This window comes from Choloepus didactylus, chromosome 3, assembly GCF_015220235.1.
Source record: "Choloepus didactylus isolate mChoDid1 chromosome 3, mChoDid1.pri, whole genome shotgun sequence".
NCBI classification, from domain to species: domain Eukaryota; kingdom Metazoa; phylum Chordata; class Mammalia; order Pilosa; family Megalonychidae; genus Choloepus; species Choloepus didactylus.
In genome coordinates this window covers 137,061,151-137,071,398 of record NC_051309.1, presented here as the reverse complement: position 1 = coordinate 137,071,398, position 10,248 = coordinate 137,061,151, and positions in this window count along the sequence as shown.

Below are 10,248 nucleotides of genomic sequence, written 5' to 3'. Positions count from 1 at the left end.
ATATCGTGCCACTGCCTTCTTGCCTCCATGGTGGCTGCTGAGTAGTCACTACTTAGTCTTATGCTGTTTCCTTTGTATGTGGTGAATTGCTTTTCTCTTGCTGCTTTCAGAACTTGCTCCTTCTCTTCTGTGTTTGATAGTGTGATCAGTATATGTCTCGGAGTGGGTTTTTTTGGATTTATTCTATTTGGAGTTCGCTGAGCATTTATGATTTGTGTATTTATGTTGTTTAGAAGATTTGGGAAGTTTTCCCCAACAATTTCTTTGAATACTCTTCCTAGACCTTTACCCTTTTCTTCCCCTTCTGGGACACCAATGAGTCTTATATTCGGACGTTTCATATTATCTATCATATCCCTGAGGTCCATTTCGAGTTTTTCAATTTTTTTCCCCATTCTTTCTTTTATGCTTTCATTTTCCATTCTGTCATCTTCCAGGTCACTGATTCGTTGTTCAACTTCCTCTAGTCTTGTACTATGAGTGTCCAGAATCTTTTTAATTTGGTCAACAGTTTCTTTAATTTCCATAAGATCATCCATTTTTTTATTTAGTCTTGCAATGTCTTCTTTATGCTCTTCTAGGGTCTGCTTGATTTCCTTCATATCCCGTACTATGGTCTCATTGTTCATCTTTAGTTCTTTGAGTAGCTGCTCTAGGTGCTGTGTCTCTTCTGGTCTTTTGATTTGGGTGCTTGGGCTTGGGTTATCCATATCGTCTGGTTTTTTCATATGCTTTATAATTTTCTGTTGTTTTTGGCCTCGTGGCATTTGCTGAACTTGATAGGGTTCTTTTAGGGTTTGTAGACCAGTTGAAGTCCTTATCTCTAATTTATCAGATCTACAGCTTCGTGGAGTACACTTTCTCTAACTAACCAGCAGGTGGCGTCCACGAGCCACCTGTTCTCCACAAGCCAGATCTCCCCTGCTTAGCCTTTTTGGTGAGTGGGGGAGTGAGTCTTGTGGGGCCCAATTGGTGTACCAAGCTTGCGTGTGTAGTTGGTGTTGCCTGCCCTGTATGTGGGGCGTGTTTCTGGGCAGTCGGGGAGGGGGGGTGGCCCTAACAATCAAATCTCCCTGATGATGCTAGAGTTTTAAAGCTGCTGCAATAGTCTAATCCTTCAGTTCAGTCCTGCCACAGTTTGTCTCTGCCACTGACCCACAAGTCTTTGGTATTGGCGTATGGCTCCTGAGACTTGCAAGTGGGCCCCTCTTCCAGGCTGTGCACCCCGGGTCCTCTGTTGAGGGATGACTGTGCTATGTCACAGGTGAGTGCCATCCCCCCAGGGCAGTTCTGGGCTGCTGGGCTGTGTAGGGAGGCTCCCAGTCTGCTCAAATGATGGCTGAATGGGGCTCTGTTAATTCACACTGCTTCCCCTTCCCAGCTCTGGGACATTCAGCTGAGGTTGCAGGGAAGGCTAATGTCCACGCCCAGTTTTGTGGTGTGTGCCTGTTATTTGAAGCACTTCCGTCACACTGGGTTGTCTGGGGCAGCTCTGGGCTATGGGACTGGCGATGGGCAGGAGTGTTTCCTGTCCACCAGGATGGTGGCTGTGAGCGGACACCCCCCTTTTCTTGGGAAGTTGTGTTGTTTAGTGAATTTTCTCAGCCACTGGATTATTGCCTTTTGTCTCAGAGCTCTCTTAGTTCTGCTCTTGACTTGACGTGCCCAAATTTCAATTCTTTGAAGCTTTCTGTATTGAGCTTCTTAGAGTAATTGTTTTAGAAAAAGCAAAAAGGATTAAAAAAAAAAAAAAACGGCCCTCCTCAGAGATCTAATGGGTTATTGAAATGCTAATAGACAAAGCAACCAGGGCCATTAAGGAAAGGTGCACAGGGCAGAGAGATCAGCTTTGCTTCGGGATTTGCATATGCGCCTCAAGGCCTGATCTCCGCCCTTCCCCTTTCTGTGTTCACCAGAACTCCAAAAATCCTCTGCTTTTATTTTGGAGTTTTTCGTGTTGTTTTTTTTCTATGCCTGTCTCCTCTCTGCTGGGCTGGCTGCTTTCAGAGTCTCTGGTGTCTGGTCTCAGTCTATCTATGGTTGGAGTTTGAATCAGTAGAATGAGTTTCCGATAAGAGCAGCGACTGCAATTCTCCCTTCTCCTTCCCGGAGCTGACAGCCCCTCCTCCCCCGGGACTGAGCCTGGCAGGGAGGGGCGCGGGTCCCCTGGCTGCAAAAACTTACAGATTTCGCTGATCTCAGCAGTTCCACGTTTTCATGAGTGTTGTATGAAGTATGCCCAAAGACAGATTGCTCTGTGGTGTCCAGTCCACGCAGTTCCTGGCTTTTTACCTACTTTCCTGGAGGAGTAACTAAAACATACAGCTCACCAGTCTGCCATCTTGCCCCGCCTCTCCCCCTTTACTTTTAATTGGTCTGTTAAGACCTTCTATCTCTTCCAGAGTCAGTGTAGGTTTTTTGTGTTTCTAGGAATTTATTTATTTCACCTAGGTTTTCTAATTTGTTGGCATACAGTTGTTCATATTATCCTCTTAAGATACTTTTTATTTCTATGTGGTCAGTAGTAATGTTCCCCTTCTCGTTTCTGATTTTATTTATATGCATCTTCTCTATTTTTTGTAAGTCTAGAAAGAGGTTTGCCAATTTTATTGATCTTGTAAAATAACCAGATTTTGGTTTGGTTAATGCTCTCTATTTTATTAGTCTCTATTTCATTTATTTTTGCTGTAATCTTTGTTCTTTCTTTCTTTCTGCTTGCATTTTGTTTCGTATGCTGTGCTTTTTCTAGTTTTTACTGGTATGCAATTAGGTCTTTGATTTTAGCTCTTTTTCTCTTTTTCAATGTAAGCATTTAGGGCTATAAATTTCCCCCTCAGTGCTTTCACTGCACCTATAAGTTTTGATAAGTTATGTTCTCATTTTCATTTATCTCAAGATATTTACTGATCTCCTTTGTAATTTCATCTTTAATCCATTGATTGTTTAAGTGTGTGTATTTAGCTTCCATATATTTGTGGATTTTCAAGTTCTCTGCCTGTTATTTATTCCCAGCTTCATTCTGTTGTGTCAGTGAAGATGCTTTGTGTAATTTCAATCTTTTAAAATTTATTGAAACTTGTTTTGTGATTGAACATATGGTCTATCTTGGAGAATGATCCATGTGCACTTGGGAAGAATGTATAGCCTGCTGTTTTGGGGTGCAATGTTCTGTATATATCTGTTAGGTCTAGTTATCATATTATTAATGATCTTCTGTCTAGATATTCTATCTGTTGATGAGAGTGGTGCATTGAAATCTCCAACTTTTAATTAGTGGTGTCTATTTCTCTCTTTAGTTTTGCCAATGTTTGCTTCATTCATTTTTGGACACAGTGGTTAGTTGCATAAATATTTATGATTGTTATTTCTTCTTGGTGGATTGTCCCTTTTATTAATATATATAGTGCCCTTCTTTGTCTCTTGTAACAGGTTTTGACATAAGGTCTATACTAAGGGTAGTTAGTATAGCTATCCCAGCTCTTTTTTGGTTACTAGTTGCGTTAAATATCTTTTTCCAACCTTTCACTTTCAGTCTATTTTTTCCTTTGGGTCTAAGTGAGTCTCTTGTAAACAACATATTGTTGGATCATGCTTTTTTATCCATTCTGTCAATATGTGTCTTTTGATCACAGCATTTAATCCATTAACATGTTATTACTATAAAGGCAGTATTTCGGCCATTTTGTCCTTTTGTTTTTACATGTCATATACATTTTTCTATCTTTTCTATTATTTATAATAATGAATGCTATTATTATAGCATTTAGAGCCTGTGTTTAACTGTTTCAAGTTTCTCAGTTCCTCTGCATGAGATTCTTGCCCTTGATATGCAGTACAATTTTTAAGATCTCCCTTCTTGCCTGTAATTTTTTCACTTTCAGGAGAAAGCTTCTTTTCTTCTATTCCTTCTCTGGAGATCTTGATCTGTTCTATTTGTTTTTGTGCAGAATCTTCTCCCCAGTGCCTACGATTTTTTTAAATTCTCCCCCTCACTCTGTATATCCTTCTCATTATACTTTTTACAGTTCTGGGGCCTGTTCTGTCTTATAGCATTTCAATTCCCCTGCTCCCTCCCCCCTTTTTCCCATGAGAATTTTCTGCCTCTGGTTTCTTCCTTGTTAGGATATCCCACCCTGAAGAGCCAGATAGGGTCAATCCAGAAAGATGTATTTTATGTTTACTTGGTCCAGCAAATAGAGACTGGATTGAGTGTGTGTACTCTTGCCAACAGTTCTGCTGTGGTCTCTTTTTCCCCAGGGAACACTTTTGCATGTGGCACTCCTCAGCCACTGTTGTTCCATCCTGTGTCCCTGCAGACATGGGTCCCTGTGCCTGGAAATGCATGGGGTTCTAACTTGCTGCCACGAGTGACTCTATGGTGTGCATCTGTGGCAGGAGAGACCTGGGCCATGCTGTCTCTGTGCAACTCCCAAGCTGTACAGCACCAAGTGAGGGGGAGTGATCTGGACTGGGAGATCTGAGAAATTTCCTGATTTCAGTGTTTTTTTCCTTTTTTTCCATTCAGCATTTTTGGAGTCCTTCTCCAGTCTCTGTCATACTCCAGATGTCCAAACAAGTGGGATTTGTCTTTTTATGATTCCAAGGAATGTCTTACATTGTCATGTTGATGATGTCCACCAACCCCATGCCTTCTGTACTGTCTTAGACCAATGCAGGATGACATTATCATACTTAACAAAATTAAAAGTAATTACTTAATATTATTGGAAAGCCAGTACTCTGAACATATTTTGGTACTTATTCTAAGCTAGACATTATGCTCATCACTTTATTTAGACCATCTCATTTAATCCCTACATAAAACTTATAGGATATTGATATTGTCCCCTTTTCATCAATGAGAATACTAAAGCTCCAGAGGTTAAGCAGCCTGCCCACACTTAACAAAGCTTATAGGTTTATGTACTTCACAAACACATGCTCTTAATTCTGATGTACTTTTGGGCTACTAATCTCCAGGTTATGAATTCCTTGAGGACAAGAGCCACAGTTGCTTCAGTAGAACTTAGCACAATATTTAATAAACACTATTTTGTTAAATATCCATAGAATTTCCATATCTGCCAACTACTGTTAAAACTAGTGCATGTAAGAACAAAGGAGTTTGCTGTGTCCACTGCCAAATCCCTCTGAGACTGAACATCAGAGATAAAAGGAAAATTAGAGTTTATTTTATTAAATTCTATGCCTCCAACAACACTTTTTATGGACCCTCTTCACCAGAAGTGGCTCTTATTAAAATACATGTCTCTGTGCCTTATCCTAGCCTTGTAAAATCATAAAACAGGAGTAGAACCTAAATCTTCATTTTAACAAATGCACATTAAGAGTGAGAAACACTGAAGTCTGCAATGTTGCTTTTCAAAGGGAGTCCACAGAACAGCAGTACTAGCTTCAAGAGGGAGCTTGTTAGAAAATCAGTATCCTGAACCTCCCTTGAGTATCATAATCCACTGAAACAAAGGTCTATTTTAATATAATACTATGTGCATTCATGTTTGTGAAATCCTTTGAGATATACCAGGTTGACATGCTCCTTAAAAAGTGATGGTCTAGTCCTTCCACACCACATTTGTTAAGGCAATTGCTAATTGCCAGTAAAGAAAAAAAACATCAGCAAACTTCATATAACTACAACTTGTGTCTCTGTCACTCACTCTGCTCCAATTAGCCTGGCTATTTTGTTTCTCTGGAACATTCCAAATTGTATCTTCTCCTCAGGACCTTTGCACGTTCTGACTGTTTCTGTCTCGATGCCCTTCCCTTGGGTGTATGGCTCACTCTTTCTCAAGATTTAAACCGCTGGCTTGATGTCCCTTCTCAGAAACCCTTTGCCTAATTTAATGTTGCTTTCCAGCAGTCGCTCACTATTACAGTGATTTGAATAATTTCCTTCAATGCATTTGTCACTATATGAAGTTATCCCATGTATTTGTTTACTTGTTGATACTGTGTCTGCTCCACTAGAATATAGGCTGCATGTGAGTGGGAAACTTGCCTGTGTTACTGAATTTCCATCCCCAGTGCTTAGGACAAAGCCTATGAGGAAGTAAATCTTCCGCAAATATATGTCAAATGGACAAATAAAATAAAAGGTGTATTATTACCAGTCATAACCCCCTCACTTGAATTATTATAAGCTTCCCTTCCCTTAAGTATAGGCAGCTGTCAAGACTGATTTCCTACATCAGTTGTAGATGGTTGTAGAAGATTGGAATATATTTTGAATGGAAGTAGAGGTACCATACTACGTACCTTCAAGTATTTGAAATCCTGTCAGAAGTACGTTGAGATATACAGGTCTACATACTCCTTAATAAGTGATGGTCCAGTCCTTCTACACCAAAGTTCTTAAGGCAAATGATCCATTGCCAGTAAAGGACAACAAGAGCAGCAGACTTCATCTAACTACAACTCATGTAAGAGTGAGGTGTGTGTGACAAAATCAACTTGAATCCTGGGTATAGCAAATACTTACAGCATTGTAGCTTAACATTTTGAGGGTACAGCTTAGGATTTATGAAGTTGGAGAAAGGTCAAATAAGAGCAGTGAGACTCAGATTTGGTGATACTTTTGTACCTTGTGGAAAAAAAAATGCATTTAAATTTCCCTAGGTTTTCCTGGAGTTCTAATCCATAGTTCTTGATAATTTTTTGGAGGACAGAGGTTAAAAACAAAAACAAAAACAAAAACAAAAACATTTAAACTGTTATTTAAAAATTTTAGACATTTCTTTCTTGAATTTTTAAGTGAAAATGAAAGAGGGTAGCTGGTCTTTCACTCTTCCTTTCTGGCATAAGATTATGAAGAAGAAGGAGGAGAATGAGGAGAAGGAAGCAGAGGAAAAGAAAAAAAAAAAAAGCATTTGGAATATGTTTTCCTTGATGAACTCATTACCTAAATTACTTGACAACTGAGATTATTTCACAATAAAAGACAGTCTTATGAAAATAGAGTCTATTGATCATGGTATTCTACAAAAGGAGATGAACCATTAGGGTCCATGTTATGGATCATTCTGAGAATGAGAAAGAAATCAGCATACCTTACAAAATTTGTTTGTAGGACCAACACATAGATCTTAACAATTAGTAATAGTTCTTAATTAAAGTGCTTTGCTATAGATTACTATTATATAAAATATGAAACTTCTTTATACAATGATGTCAATTTCTTATCTTATTGCAGAAGGAAGTTTTTGAAATAAGTATACTGTATTTATTTTTGCCATTTGCAGAGCAGAGCTACTTTAATTTTTGCCTGTGTTTTGTTTTGTTTTGTTTAATAGAATGTGAAATAAAAATGCTTTGCAATCCTTAGGTAGTCAGTTTTAATTAGGCAATTTTTGTCCTTCCACAATTAATACTATATCACTACTACTACTAATTTATATCAACTGAGCAGAAAGTGAAGTATAGGTGTTTCTGTTATCTAATAAATGTAATTAATATACTAAAAATTACCTAGAAGCTTCAAAGCATGGGGAAAAATTGCTTAGGCCCTAACAGATATAGTTTTAGTTCCAGACAGAGCTGGTCTTAAAATCCAAATCTGCTACATAGTAGCCATGTTACACCATAGAGGTAGAACTAGTTAACATTGGAGTCCAGCCTAGAATCTAAGGGTTTTCATCATTAATTGAGAAAAGAGTGTCACTGCAGATGATAGAAACCTGTCCTGTGTGTATCTACCTCAAAGGCCAGTAATAAGATACATGAATAATTAATTCAGAGTGTTTTGCATAGTAATACCACTACCTCTAACAGGCTTTTTATATTGATTAAGTTATAAACGACAGAAACTCAAATTATATTGTTTCCTTTTAGACCTAAATACTTACGGAAAACAACTTCTAGAACTGTTGATTTCCAAAGTAGCCACATGGTGGCAGACTTCATCCAAGGAAAACTGTAGGTTTCTAAACCTACAGTTATCATATTTTACTCTTCTTAAGATGATCTGTAAAATCCAAAAGTTCAAAAAATTAAGTCCGGGACAAGTACTATATCCTACTTAGCTTTAGAGTCTCAAAACCTCGAAATAAAGAGTTTTCTTTCAGCATGGGATGATTCTACCTCATTAATAGATGAGAGCCTCTTTCTCATGTCCAAGATACTCTGTAGGGTGGAAGAAGGCACTCATTTTCTTTCATTTTTTTCTTCTCTGACCCTCTTCTTTTTCAGTCAGACAGAGAAACGCTCTGTCTAATAGCAAAAATCGGTTACTGGTTCAGAACGTGGGTATTGGGGTTCAAATGGAAAAGTTGAAAGATTCTTATTCTGGCTCTTCTACTCAGTGTTGGGTGGCCTTGGGCAAGTTTCCTAATAATTTCTTGCTTCAATTTTCTTAATAGCAAAATAGGAATAGTAAAAGGATTTGTCTAAAAGGGTTGTTGTGAGACTCAAATGTGTATTCAGTGAAATTAGAAGAGGACTTGCACATGGTAAACACAGGATACATGCTGTTGTTATGGTTACTATTCCTTATCTTAACAAAAGGAAAGCAAAGAATGAAGGGCTCTTAAGCTTATCACATACACATGAAAATTGAGAAAATATCATCACAGAGTAATTTCCATCTGCATAATTTGTGGAATAGGGCAGTGTAGTTTATTTGCATATGGGATTATTTTCTAACTTTCTCAGACTTGACAGTGGAAAAGAGGAGAATGATTGGCCCTGGAAGTTATGGGAAAAAATAAAAAGCCAGAAAAATAATGGCCAGTGAGGAATAGGGATTGTCAGTTGGGATTATCAGTTGAAATTGTATATTTTCTTCAATTTTTCTTATTCAGCCTGAGAAGGACTATAATAAAATCTCAGAATTTGAATTTAAATAGCCATTAGCTCATCATGAAGGGAGATAAAAATAAATATATTTGTCCTTTTCTTCCTTCACTCTTTCATTTATTTTTCCATCTGTTTATACTAGAAACATTTATGGGATCCACTTATGTCATAGAAACTACTGAGAGCTGACTGTTTTATCTCTATGTATGTAGTTTGAGCACACACAAACATCATGGCTTAATGATGAGAAAATTACAGAAAACTATAGGAGAATTGAAAAAGCCGAGACAGTGTAGGAGCCAATTCAACATGTTTGTATATACCCTCTACAAAGCCATTACATAAAACATACCATTTTAATCCTATAATTGAACATTTAGAAACTTATTATGTGGCATAATGAATTAAGTTATATTTATAAAAATTGTGGCATTCTTCATGTTCCCTGTATTTTAATGATTGAGCACTAAACATCGAAAAAATCCTAAATATAAATCATTTGTGTTCTTTCCCTCAATACATTTTACTAGAATTGCACTATTACCTATTTTAAAGATACAATTTTCTTCCTTTAATTAAAAGTTTTCTTAGAAAACTCAAAGCACATATGACTATATCTCCCATTAAGTTCTCATATTCTACCACTTTTCATTTTGCTTCCCCAGAGTAATTTTCCCTAACAAGCTGTCAATTTTTCCTTACTTAGGTGTAAGACAGCTACCTCTTTCCCATTGCACTGCAACCTCCTCTAATATAGACTTATCTTCTCATACGAGGATTATTGCAATAATTAACCTTCAAAGTGGAGTTTACAATGTTAGAACTTTTATTATTTTTAATATTATCCATTAAAGATGTATATTATTTGGTTTTATAATATATTAATATGGTATTAAAGGTACTAGAGAAACAACTCAAAGATATTAACATACTGATAGCACTTGACTCCATAGGGTGCTAGCTGAAAAGGACTTTCTTTTTCATACCTGCTTATTCTATGAATCCTATCCACAGACTAAAATCTCCCAATCATTTGGGGAAAATCTTGAGTGGGTTGCAAATATTTTTCTGGTATACTTGAGTATTTTCAAGTCCAATCCAGTCATATAAAAAACTTCAGACTCTTCCAATTTAAAGCCTTTCTTCTAGCTCCATCTTGAACCTCAAATGTGCACACATGCCATAGTTGGCTACTTCTCTTCCCTTCGTTCTACCCCAATTTGCCCAACTCTCTTTCCTCTGGTTTTAGGAGAAGGAGGAGGAGCAGCAATAAAGGACAGAAAATGTCTTACTTGAGTGGCAGAACTGTAGGCAGAGTGAGACAGATTTCCATAGCTGCCTCTATTTCCAGGCTCCCCCACAGACTCCTTGCTATCAGCCTCCAGCTGAAGTTCTCTGTTTGGGTGATGCCTTTTCCAGCATCTCATCCATCCCACT